Source organism: Pinus tabuliformis, chromosome 6, assembly GCF_031772625.1.
Source record: "Pinus tabuliformis cultivar Carrire ecotype Pingquan chromosome 6, CPIR1, whole genome shotgun sequence".
Lineage (NCBI taxonomy): Eukaryota > Viridiplantae > Streptophyta > Pinopsida > Pinales > Pinaceae > Pinus > Pinus tabuliformis.
In genome coordinates, this window is record NC_142292.1 from 1222752488 (window position 1) to 1222762864 (window position 10377).

Sequence of the window (10377 nt, forward strand, 5' to 3'; positions counted from 1 at the left end):
AGAAAAGCGAGATCCGAGCAGTTTTAGCACATAGTTCATGCTCGTTAAAAAATAAACATAAGATTGAGCATTCAAGCTCATTAAAAAATGAATATACCCTGGTAAATAACCATTGTGATCGTAAATTTATTAGCCATAAAAAGCCTTGGTCGTGTTTGCACCTGCCACCTCCATTTCATTTGGCCGATCGTTCACCTCCATATGATTGTTTACCCATTTTGAGGAACAGCTGCGAAGAGTGATTTCACCTAGCCATCCTTGTAACACTGCCGTGATTGGAAAATTCCAACCTGTACCTGGAATCTGCTGCTATCCCTGTTTATCACTCGTTCCTCAAAAGACGAGTCTTCTTTGAGCTCTTTTCATCTAACTCGTAAAATATGAAAAGTTTGCCGAGTTTTGGCCTTCCAGCTCGTTAAAGTGACTGGAAGAGCTGTCCCTCCTCTAGATTTTAATCTTTTTGGACCTGAGGGATTATTACACAAAAAGGAAATAGCGACAAACTTTTCTTTAGACGAGAACGAGTTTCCCTATCGCTAGGCTCGTTAAAACATAGCGATGGGCTTGCCCGAAGGGTGGGTTATAGAACAAGCATATGTTATCCTCCTCAAGCTTGACAAAAATAAAGAGGTACTGGTCATAAATGACTGGGGAAAAATTGGGAGAACCTCAAAGCTTTAATGGTAGCAAGTCACTCTTGAACATGACACTTTTCCTCCGTATCACATCGGGTTGGGTTGTTTCATTCGCCGGTCTCATCACCATGGTCTTCGCCAAACCATCCACATTGGGGTAATGCTACCGATCCATCGCATCAGTGTCGTTATATGTTCAAGAGATGTTGTTCAGAAAGACTCAACCGTGTCCCATCCACTGCCATACATTATCCTTCATTCACCCATGATCGCCACCCTGAATCATATTTCACAGATTGTTTTCACCTCCACTAAAATCATTAGCTCCGTTCCATGTCACTGATGTGGGATTCATTAAGGCCCTCCTTTGACGGATCGCTTCTTGTCGACTTCAGCTCATTATCCAAGAAGTTGATCTAGGAACACCCCCCCTCAGTACTTTGAAGCTTGCATGCCTCAATGGCAAGTTTCTCACTTCCGGTGACAGGTATACATCAATGACCTTCGACCAGAAGATTTTGCGTGGTGTTCGACGCCAAGTCCTTTATTCACACCACGTGAATTGTACTGCAGTACCTTGAGGGTCATTATCATTATCGGTGATTCCTCTCGCGCTTGTTAACGGTTTACATTATTGACCGGTAATCAAGCGATGTCTTTCCATGTTCGACTTCAGCGCAATTCTCACATGGATCGACTTGTACTTAGAGTGAAGATCGAACGAGTTTGAAGACCCCGGATCTAGTTTCATCCATCCGGGCTGCGATATATATTCAGGAAATATAAAAACATTTGACATGTACATCATTGCAGCAGATGATCATCCTACTCAAAGGATGTTAATTTCAGCAGAGAATTATCAGTCTACCATCAGACGATCGTCTGTTCTATGTACCAAAATGAATTTATAAAGCTGAGCATGGGAATGCCCGCCTCAGCTAGATCATGAAAGCAGAATGAAAAATAATGTATTGTATTGTATTTTATTACAGGTCACCTCTCAGCGATTGAATGAACTTCGGATCCTCCTGATAAAGCATTTCACCCGATAAACGACCTCATACTTTAGGGGGCAACTGTTATAGACATTTTTGTGCCTTACAGGATAAAGCATGAAATGTCAATAATCTAAGGGATCCAAAGTCCCTAAACATGTTGTTCCTACCCCTAGAGGAACAAGGTCAGCAAACCACAACACTAAATATCAGTTCTCCACATGAAAACACTCAAAAACAAGCTAATTCTGGATCATGTCAACTGCTCCACTAAGCATCTGTGCTGAATGTCAAGAGCTCCACTGTCTATCTGCACTGAATGTCAACTGCAAGGAAGGCTACCTGCGCTGGGCGAGTTGGGACAAGTGGCACAGTCATTCTACAAGGTGTCAATGCCTAGGAAGCTTCCAAAATGACACTTGGATCAGGGAATTCGACTGGTGATGAGTAAGAGGGTCTAGATCTCCAAGTGGAAGCAAGAACCTCCAAGTGGACTCAAGAACTGAAGAATAACTGAAGTGGGAGAGGACACTAGTCAGCTTCATGCCAACTACAAGCTGACTCATCCTTTCTCCAAATCTCCTATATATAGAGCTCTCTCAGGAGGTCTATGGGGGCTGGAATCTTGTGAATGTAAGGAAGTGCTGTTGGTTTGAGTATAGAACTATTGGGTGATTTTCTTGAAGGAGGTGAAGAGGAGATTTCTTTCTGCTGGGAGGTGATGCTGGATTGGGCCTTTTATGGTTGTATTACTTCCTGAACTTTACTTCTTCCATTAATAAAGCATTTGAGGTTCTTCTATATGCATGTGTCTCAATGGTGTATTGCTATACTTGTGTATTTGATTTATTCTAATCCTTGAATCAATTATGAATGTATGCTTCTTTTAGTTTCCCTCTCTTGTTATTTTGCAGGATCTTGGTGTAGTTGGGCCAGTGAAAGAGCAAGGAGCTGGGAGCAAGCAGCAAAGAGAGAAGATTGGATCAATCATTAGCGGAAGACAACGGTTAGTGGATCTCTTTCTCCCCTCTCTTACATCTCATAAAGAAGTAATCTCGAATAGCTTTGCTTTGATTGTTGCTGAGGTACTATCACCCTTAGAGTGGGATAGGGTCATTCCGTATTGGATACTTTTCCCAACAACAGAAAGGTGAAGTGGAGGTAGATGGTGAGGTATAAGAGTGAGATGGTTTGCTTGATCCATTCTCGCTTGCGCCGAACTCACTTGAAGATGATGGTGATTTCAATCAAACCACTTACTGCTCTTTGGGATCTCTTACACTAGTGTGTTGTTTTTCATTGTGTGGCGGCGGGGGAAATCATAATTGTAAATTCTCTGATCAACTGTTTCAGGAAACAACCTCTCAGGGGTAGTGTTCAAAATTGAACATCTCACAGCCAGTCAAGAGGCCTCTGGTATGTCATAGAAGTGTTCAGCAAATTTTACGCGTCATAAAAAAATTTAAATTTTGATTTCTACAAGTTTAAAAAAATAAATCAATATTATAGAATGCCCTGCGAAGGGCTGCCAGTAGGTCTCACAATTTTGAAAATTTCGGTTATCTATTACCCGGGACCTGATTGCAACTTACATTGTTATCTAACTAATGATTGCAACTTACATTGCTATCTAATTGACAAATAGAGTCTAGACTCTAGAGTCTAGGGTACGCATGCAGGAAGTTATTGCAGCATTAAAGAAAGTGTAATGGGTAATGGAGGTTGTTGCACGTTGTGTGACCACACCACTGATCCATGCAACCTACCCTACATTTCCTCAGGCGTACCGACGGATAATCGCTCGCATTATGTTAAAAGATTTCATACCTATAAATACAAATATTTTCACCGCTCAAGAAATTAATGCAATTCAATTTATGGGCACTCTTCTTGCGTGCGGTTTAAGACACAACATATGTAGATTCTGCCTCTTCTGAACAAAGCTCCTCTAGACCTAACACAACACTCCCATGCGAATCATTGTTCGGTATTGTATATAAAGTTTTACAATTTCTTATGGTAGAAATCCTTTGTCATTTCTGATTCATTAGGACTCAAACTCTGTCCCTTAGGCATTGGATGATTTATGCATGCATCTTTCATGGTGGTTGCAGAGGGCCAGAGGAGACGATTTATGCATGCAATTTTCATGGTGGTTGTAGAGGGCTAGAGAGACAATTTATACATGCAATTTTCATGGTGGTTGTAGAGGGCCATAGGAAATTTTGTATATAGTGGGTGTTTCATTGAGAAAAACAATAGCCATGGGTTCCCAAGTTTTCAGAAGTTGACCTTAGTGCACTCTAAAGATAGTGAACTCCAGCCTAACCATGGTTGGTTAGCAATGGTGTTGTATTCTTTGTGGATGCTCAAGGAATGGAATTCGAAAGAGAACACATTAAGGCTTGGCAGCAGTGTGGTGGCAGGCCTTTTTTGGGATTGTTCTCTTCTTTCGGCCATATGCATGTGTTATATGGAATTTGCATCTACGGATAAACACATTTTCCCTAGGTGGGTAGCTACACCTAGAACAACAGAAAGAAAGTAGTTTAACCTTTTCCTATAGTAGATAGATGAGATGAAGGAACTTACTTGTAGTCTTTCACTTCCTTGATCCCCTTTGAATTTCCTCTATCACTCCCACTTGAACTAAATCCGCTCAATAGGTACCTATGTCAACAGAAACAGAAACAACAACGATCAAAGCATACATGATCTATCTACTATAAACCAATGGAATCGAAGACATTGAAACACATAATCATCATAGATATGAACAAGAATATGAGAAAAGGAATAAACACTTTATTAATGTAGAAGGAAGAGTTTCACCCAATACAGTTCGATCCTGTGCCACTCATCCAACTTTAGTCCAACCCTCGCCACATCAAAAGCACACCAATCCAGTAGCATAACATTGCTTGACATGAACTCAAATCTCAAACCAACAAAATTTCTCTACAATATTCAGATTCTAGCCCCTTGATCACTATGATGAGTGCTCAATTTATAGGGAAATGGAGGTGGTTTTGTCATAAATGAGGGTATTGAATGGCCTTCCAAACTTGGAGTTAGTTTCCATGGAGCAAGGGATGAGAGGATAGGAGGTTAATTGATCCTTAGCCTATCCAAATTCGAGCTCATAGGAGGAGATAAGAGATGGAATCCTTCTAGAATGATCTAGAATCAAGGAATATTCCCAGAACCCTATGCAAATTTTGCTCAATCTCGCCCAGTGCAGGTCAAAGAGGGTCTAAGTGCATTACAGTGTAGGCTTGAATGGGCCTGCCTGATTTGAAGCATAGTTACACCTCACCAAGGCTATGCTGGTGTCTCAAGGAGGCATTTTAGCAAGGCTTCAGGCTAGGAAACTTTCATAGATGGAAGCATTCAATGAGATGACTTGTCTAGGGCATGTAACAACTGAATTAGGGTTTGATGAGCCCTAATTGTACTAATTTAAATGTTGGGAGTGATGTGCCCAAATAGACCTGTAACAATTTCCCCCTAAGGTAAGAAGTCGAAAATGATAATGTCGAGTGATATGCTTTATGATGTGACAGAGAGGCTCTTAAGCGAATGGTGACCTGCATCGATTACAATACATAATATCATGATATCTTTGAATTTTTCATGAATTGCTAAGGGAAGGCATACCCATACTCAACATATAAAATTTTCATTACATGTACATAAATCAAATAGTGGTCTATAGATATAGACCCATGAGAGGATGACCATCTGTGTAAAGCCATTGTACAAATGATTTAGTACTCTCCTGAAATCGCAATCCGGATGGATGAAACTAGATTCGAGGTATTCTATCTCCTCTAATCGTTCGCTCAAGTACGAATCTAACCATGTGAATATTTGATATGAAGTCAAACATGGAAAGACACTGTCTGATTACCAACCAATGATGTAAGTCATTAACAGACGCGAGAGAGATCATCGATAATGATAATGATTCTCAAGGTACTACAATACATTCTGCATGGTGTGAATAGATGCTTTGATGTTGAACACCATACAAAGTCTTTCAATCGAAGGCCAGTGATGTCAACCTATCACCAGAAGCGAGAAGCTTGCCATTGATGTATGAAAGCCTCAAGGTACTAGAAGGATGTTTCTAAGTCAACTTCTTGGATAATGTGTTGATGTCAAAAAGAAGTGAATCGTTGCAGGAGGGCCTTGATGTATCCCCCATCAACAACATGAAATGAGTGTAATGATTTTTTTAAGAAAGAATTTGACTGACGACACAAGGTTTAGGAATGGCAGTCATGAAAATGAAGGTTTATGAGTATTACAAAGGATGAAGTTTATTGAGTGACTTGTCTTGAAAATGTCGGCGATACTAAATGAATTGGCAGCATTGACCCAAAACCAAAGTGATGGATGGTGTGATAGACCAAATGTTATCTCAAAATCAAGCCCTGGAAGGCTGCAAACCAGGAAGACTTCAAGTAACTGTTTCAAACCAATCTTTGACTAAGGCTTAGCCTCCTTAGCCTGAGAGGGCTCTCTCAAAGGGTTATTGATTTTGGTTAATAATAAGATGGCTAACTCTTGTGGAATAACATTGACAAATATGAAGGTTGGACAAATATTAAACTAATTTCCATTGAGCCTATGGAGTCAATCATACTTCAGTAAATAATGATACTGCCTTTACATAGAAGTCAGGGAATTTAGCATTTAGATGTTCAGAACACAACTCATATAAAACCACAGTTCATACATGCATACAGGAAGTCAGAGCACAATCAGTGAATTCTGAGTGATTATACATATATGCAGCTGTAAAAGACATTAAGGAAAGAATAAAATCACACATTCTAAACATGGAAATCCCTCATGAATCCTGAGAAGAAAAACATCCAACTTATATTACTGAATTCTGTCTTTACATAAGCCAAAACAGTCCTCTGTTATAAAATTTTCCAACCTCCATTACATTGCTGCTTCAGCTATATATAGAATTCTTATTCTAACTGATCGATATTCCTCCTCCAGCATGAGGGGAATTCGATTCTGCCTATGATGACACCTACTAACATTTGAAACTAACTAATAAATACAACTGACTGTTGACTGGAGTCTTAAGAGATCTAAATCAAGTAGGACTCTAACACCGTGTTATGCTAATAATAGCCTTGATTACAATGGTTCTTGTTCTTTGACATCTGGTTCCCTTCTGGCGGTGGCTATGATGGATGTTTGTAGCTGCTTGCTGGCTTTTAATGTTGAATCTATTTAACTGTTCAGAAATATCAGGAGACTACCCTTGTTTCTCGGCTTCAGTTTTCCCCATTATATTCGAATCCAAAGAAGCATGCCTTTATCCTTTAATTCCCCAAAATAGATCAGACTGCCACGTCCTTGATGTGCTGTCCACCGCTTCATGTACCTGTGTGATGACAAAAACCTTTCAAAAGATTTGCCGCTTTGTCGACCATAATTGATCAACTGAATTGTAGACACCTGTCTGGTTAACATCTATAGATGCCAAGCACTTGAGTCCACTGTAATAATCTCCAAGAAGGCAATGTACACGAAGTAGACCAATAATACTAAAGTATCCCAGAACCTTCAGAACCTTGCTTCCTCCATTGTAGTCATATCCATCAGTTGCAGTAAATGTTAAATTACCTTCTTTCTCTTCCTCTAGGATTTGAATGATCTCAGACTTCTCAACAAGAGCCTGTAAATAGTTGAGCACACTATAGACATTCCACACCTCATTCAGATTTTTGTGACAGTGGCAACAATTTTCTCCAATTCAGAAGGAAACAATACAGACCACAGTTCTCTAGTTTTGAAGCAATAATCCTTAAACACCATATCTGACATGTCCTGATTGTTGATACCATAACCTTGGATTGATCTTTTTCCTATATCAACAAAATATAAGTAAATATTTGACATCTGTTTAAGAAACATAGTCAGTGCTTCATTGGTTCTAGGAAACAAGTGTGCCCTTGCATTGTTATCAACAAAAAGATGTAGCCGTTGCTCAGTTGAATCTGTCATTCGCAGAGGATTCACTTGAGATATGGGATAGGAAAGCCTATAAGATTCAAGTTCTTTGCCACTGTGAGAATCTACAAATGAAAGAATCCCTGTCTCATCATGTCCTAGACCACATTTCCCTATTTTCAGAACAGCTGGACTCTGGTCTATGTACTGGGCCTTAACCAAGAGAAACAGAGGCCAGAGATGCCCATACTCTTGCATTCTTAGCACCTTCTTGAAAGTTTCTTGTCTTTGAAAACTTTAAACGACACCAAATTCTATTCAAGTTGAGCATGTGCAGTGCATGCTTCAAAATAAGTGGTGTATTGTCACTCAGGAGTGCCAAATTTACATGCCAAATACGCCTTAACCGACACCGTTTGACCTGTAATAAGACCTGTAATCTCCTTATAGAAATGTACAAGTGAATCAAGGTCTTTTAATCCACGATAGCGCACCCTTGATGTCTGGTTCTGTAGAAAGAGAGATGGAAAACTATGAACTCCATTCCTTGAAAGAACACTGGGCATTAGAACAGACTCCTCTACAGCTACATGGTAAATCTTTGGAAACATTGAAGATAGGTCATCATATAAAGATCGACATAACTTTGAAAATGGACACCATGAAGCATGAAACAGCACCGCCATGTGGGCATCATGATAACGTAGCATATCCAAGGCTCTTTCAAATGATACATCATCAAGCTCACTAACTCTGGAAGGGTGAAAGACGGGAGTTTCAGATGACTCAAAGTCAGCAGCCATGCATTTTTCCGGCCATACAAAGGCCACTTCAGGCAAAGAAGGGCACGGGCAATATGTCAGTCTAATTATGAAATGAAGCATTCTTTTCAAGCACAACGTGGTGACCTTTCCCTTCGATATTTTGGTCTGAACTCACTGGCAAACAGTTTCGTGAATGTGCACATCCCAATTGAAACCCAACATCCTTAGCAGAAAGCCCCTTTTTTTTAGTTCTCTTTGTATTTACAGAGTTCATCAATAGAATTCTTTCACTGAGTGAATGATAGTGGATGAGACGACCCTTTGCTGTGGAAGATTCCAATATTGTGTTCTCCAGATCTATACCACCAATAGCTCGATCACATAGTCGAGCCAATAAAATTCCAACCTCTACCATGCAAAATCCCAGTTGCCTGAAACTATTCCCAAGCTTTTCAAAGTCACCACCGTGAGGTCTTTGTGAAAAAACTACCTCAACATATTCTCGATCAATTACCTTGGGTTCTGAATTCCCTTCTGGTGGCGAGGCTGGCCTTTTCTTATGATCTATATCACCTTTCGGTGATTCATTTTCACGTGCCAATTTAGAACAAAAATTTCTGAAAGCAACCCCTCAATCTTTAACGACATCAGTCAATATAACTCCTGCCCTTGTGCCACTTGGTCTCTCCACTTTCTGATTGATAAAACCTGAATCTATCAAATCAATGTTTGCTTCAACCAATTTCAAAAGGAACCGGAAATAGTCCTTATCCAAGAGATGCATCTCGTGTACAAATTTCAAATTTTCTTTTCACACACAAAGGTGAATTGATGGGGGCATCTCTATATAAGTATTCTTTTCTGTTGATTCCACTTGCTGGATCTCTTTCATCAACGCGTCTCCATCTCTAGCACACATTCAGCTTCTGCTCTTTTTCTCATACGCAACTGTTGCACCTCCTTTTCCTGTTGCTGTAATTCCAGTTGTCGGCGTGTCCACTCTTCTTCATCGGCACGTTTGAACTCAGAAGTTTCCTTTAATTTTTCACGATCACCAATCAATTCTCTCAGACTCTCAGTCACACCTGATTCTGAACTAACTTCTTTAGAAGTGCCGACAAAATGTGGATTCTCCTCTTCTGGGCATTGATGACATGCAATATCTGGCAAAGGTTCCTTTGTTCTATCCTTCTTACCACTTCCATCAAGTTTGTTTGTGTCTCTACAATGATCTACCTCAACTGTACCCTCATGAAGTGGTACAGCCGCAACAGAAGTGCTCACCCTAGACGTAGATGGGTTCTCTTTATCAAGGCTCTTGGACATTCTATGTATTGTCACATTTATTGGATATGAAGTATCATTCATAGCAATTTCACTCTCAAAATCAGATGGATTTCTCAGCTCTTGCCCAACATTCACATATTCAAAACGATCATCTTGCCAAATGGTTGTGAATTCTGGCCCATCACCCCTATAAGGACTATTTGTTCCAAGATTTGAACCAGACACACTAGGCTCCGCTTCAACCTCATGCTGCTTGTGCTTTAAGCCCTGGGCACTTCGTTTCCGCAAAGCTGCTTCTTCCCACTTTTGGCGTATTTCCCCATGAGTTGCTCTCATTGAAGTAAACGGTGGTTGGCTGCCATATTCAAACACAACTTGAAAATCATCATCGTCCTCAGAAAGATCTGTAGATTTGGAACTAGGTGGCCAAGCATTAGGATTCTGCTCTACAGTTTGCTTGGATAAGGAACTTGTACTTTCATTAGAACTAGAATCACTTTCTATGCTTTCATCATCACCATCTAGTTCTGTATCAGAAATTACATTCCCAGAATTAATTTCTATACATGAATCATGGTCATCTTGTTCATTATCTGAACTTACATCACAAGTACTTGTCCCAGTGTCATCATCCTCATCATCTATAATAACAACATTATCCACGAGAATATTCCTACCACATGAACCAGTCCTTGGTACTGAAGATCTGACCAACTT

The 10377-nt window shown here is 40.1% G+C and overlaps 1 pseudogene; it reads right to left on the bottom strand.

Moving 5' to 3' along the window:
• Positions 1–7760: 7760 nt before the first annotated feature.
• Positions 7761–8455, bottom strand: LOC149263103 (5'-adenylylsulfate reductase-like 5 pseudogene; annotated as a pseudogene).
• Positions 8456–10377: the final 1922 nt, after the last annotated feature.